Here is a 3,830-nt window from a genome sequence, read left to right as displayed (position 1 = left end):
AATTAACTGACATAAAAAATTGCATACTAATTTTACAAAAATTGCATGGCACGGGTAATTGAAATATAAATAATATATGAAAATCTATTGAGTAAATCAATGATTTTGTACCTTAATAATTTGACAATTATTACTCAATTAACCAATTAATTGAATTAGTAATAACAATTTTCAATTTCAAATTTTATATATTAAGTAGTTATTAAAAATTGGGTAATAACGATTTATACGGGAAAATCATTGATAAATTCAATTAACCATATAGAAGATAATATACTAACAGTTTTAGTATATTATTTATGGCAAGCAAAATTATTTTCTCATATTTTCTATTAAAATTGAAATTAGTAATAGTTTAAAAAAAGGTTTATTAATAAAATTACTATTAGTCACATTTTTATACACAGGATATATGTTTTCTATATATTATTTAAAAAATATAATGAAACATGAATAATGAATGAGTATGTTATTTTTTCGAATAGCTAATTAATGCAAAATCGAATACCCTTTTTTATTTCATTGAGGTCATATTCTATTTAGTGAAAGTTTCAATAACCTTAATTAAATCATGTGTTTGTGCCTTAACTTATTAAGATAGTAATATATTACATATTATATCTAAGTAGTTATTTCTCATAACGGATATGTAAAAAATCATATTAAGGTTTATTGCCAAATAATTAGTGGATGAATAATAATAGATTATATTATTTTGGGAAAGTATTTTCATTATAATTATATCAAATCAATATTTAATTATGATAAAATATGTTAATTATAATTATATCATAAAATTATAATAATTACGATATTTATGTTATATATTTTAATCATTAATGTACGTAAATAATTAGAAATCAAAATATAAGTTATAATTACCCGTGCCATGCAAGATTAAATAATATATATAATAACATAGATGATTTGTTACTTATACTGATTAAATACAATAAATACATATTAATTTAGTTAAAAAAATCACTGTCTCCTATGTTTTTCTATTTATTTTTTTTAATTCATTAAATCCAATCAATTATAATAAATTAATTATATCAACTAATTAATTCAATCAATTATTTTCTAATTTATTTTTTGAATTCAATAAATCAAATAAAATTAATTATACTAATTATTTGTATTGACTAATTGATTTGATTAATTCTTAAAAATATTTTTATTTAATTTATTTAAATATAACTAATTAATTATTTAATTTTATTAGGATAAATATCAAATTCTATTTCTAATATAAAAATACAAAATTTTATTCATTCCATTTTTATTTTACCACTATAAAAGACCATATAGCTACAAGAAAATATTATCCATTTACCAATTACTCTTTCATTGGGTAATTTTTACAACAATTCTTTTTCTTCATATGAGGCGTCGTCACAAGAAGGCAACTATCATGGATACAAATCAGCACACACTCTTCAACTCCCGTGCTCATCATTCAGAGCAATATATGATATGTTATCCATTAAGCATTTATAGACCATGGTGTTATCATGTTTGCATAAATAAATAAAAAATCCATAATTAATCTTAAGTTATTTATCTATTTGTGTGGTATATTGTAGTGTAAAATTATTTTTAATTTGTGTTGTGCAATGATATTATGGTTTAATTTAAGCTTTTATTTTAGAATTTGTGTTATGATTTTATCTCATCATTTTTCTTAGATATTAAGTTAATGTATTTTTATTTATTATTATTGAAGCGGATGTAATATAAAATTTGTAAAAAGAAAAAAAAAATTCATTCAATTTATTTTATTATAGTCTTCTATTCTTCTATTTCTTTTTATTTTTTATTCATTTTATTTTCTTTTTAAATATCATATAATTTATTATAATTTATAGCAATTAATTAGTTATAATTCATTATATTAGTTAGTTTAATTCATTAATTTATAATATACATGATAAAATAGATCATTTATTACTTATACGTTTATTTTTCTAAAATCTAAATCTGAATAATTATATTTTCATTTTTTTATGAACAAAATATTATTAATAATGAATAATAATTAACCATTCATACTTTTAATTAAAGTGTTTGGATGATTTTTATATTTATTAATATTAATCATTGATTTTTTTCATAAATAAATTATATTATAATTTTATGTTAGTTCATAATTGATTAATGATTAATGTTTATAAAGCTATGTTACTCTAAATTTTATATTTTATAAATATTTTATTTAAATATAATTTTTTTAACATAAAAATGTATTATTTTAATAATATCATAATTTTATATTTTTTAATTATTCTAAATGAATATTTTATCAAATACTAATTAAAGCTATTTTTCCATTTGCTTTTACTAATATATTTTTTAACTATTATATAAAATTAAAATCATATTAATGAATTTAATATTAAAGTTAATTTGGCTTTTTATTATTTAGAGTATTTTTCAATCAATAATTTTATAATCTTTACTTTTTTTTAGTTTCATTTTGAATTTTAATTTAGTGCTCAAAGGTAGTGAAATTCTATTGATATTGAAATAAAGTTACAAAAGGGTCCATAGGGTAGAATAAGTAAAATAATGTGATACCCACATTACAACATCCAAATGAAACAACCTAAGATCTAAAATATTTATCTTCCGTTTATTATATTATCTATTCTATCTATTCTATTATATAAAAATCGAATTTTTACCTTTAATGATACTATGATAGAATCAATGTAGCATGCTTCTGCTTTATTTTGTTTAACTCATTAAAGATAATTCATTATGATGAATTAATTATATCAACTAATTGATTTGAATAGATATTTAAGTATCACATAATTTAAAATTATGTATATTAATTATTTGATTTAATGTTTATGATATATAAATTTAAGGAATAAATTAAAATAAGATAATTTATTACTTATTTAAATTGAATACAACAAATATAAATTAATTTAGTTAAAAATTTACTATTTTCTAATCTTCTATACATAAAAATGACAAAACAAAATTATAAAAATAATCTTTTCATCACTTTTGCTATTTTAATTTTATTTTTTTATGTATAATTTTATTTTATATTAATTTTATTTATTTAATAATAAAATATACTCATATTAATTTTATCATATAATAATATATTTTTCTCCTATATTAATCAAAGAATTTCAATAATTATCAACTACATCTAATAGAATGACTGAGAAGTGAGAACTACGAGAAGTTAAACCCAGGTTCAAAATGCTTAAACAAAGAAAAAAAATAGTGGATATATGATTAGAGAAAAATATATAATAATGACAAAATATATTAAAACCGGATTTTTTCTCCGACTAATAAAAGTGAGGTGTTAATTCCTTATGAATTTATTTTTTCTCTAAAATGAAATCACTATTTTTTTCTAAATTTATTTTAAAAAAATATATTTATTATAATTATATTACAATTTACATTTAACGAATAATGCATGATTATACTAAGTTAGAGAAATATTTTTATTATAATTATATAAAATCAATATTTAATACATTATCAACCAATAAAATTGAGGTGTCAATTTCTCATGAATTCATTTTCTCTCCAAAATGAAAGTACTGTTCTCTCTTCTAAATTTATTTTAGAAAAATATCTTTATTATAATTATATTACAATATTACAATTAGCATTTAATGAATAATGCATAATTATAATAATTTAGAAAAATAAAATAAAGTCCAGTAATTTATCTTTCGACTGCACACGTGTATATAATAACTTTTAAGAAGGAGTCATGTATAGTAAATACGGTCGATAATTGTAAAACTGTATACTAACATTGATATAATATTATTTTAGGTATATGTTTTGCA

This window comes from Arachis duranensis, chromosome 7, assembly GCF_000817695.3.
Source record: "Arachis duranensis cultivar V14167 chromosome 7, aradu.V14167.gnm2.J7QH, whole genome shotgun sequence".
Taxonomy (NCBI): domain Eukaryota; kingdom Viridiplantae; phylum Streptophyta; class Magnoliopsida; order Fabales; family Fabaceae; genus Arachis; species Arachis duranensis.
The sequence above is the reverse complement of the archived record's forward strand: the minus strand, read 5'-3'. Positions refer to the sequence as shown.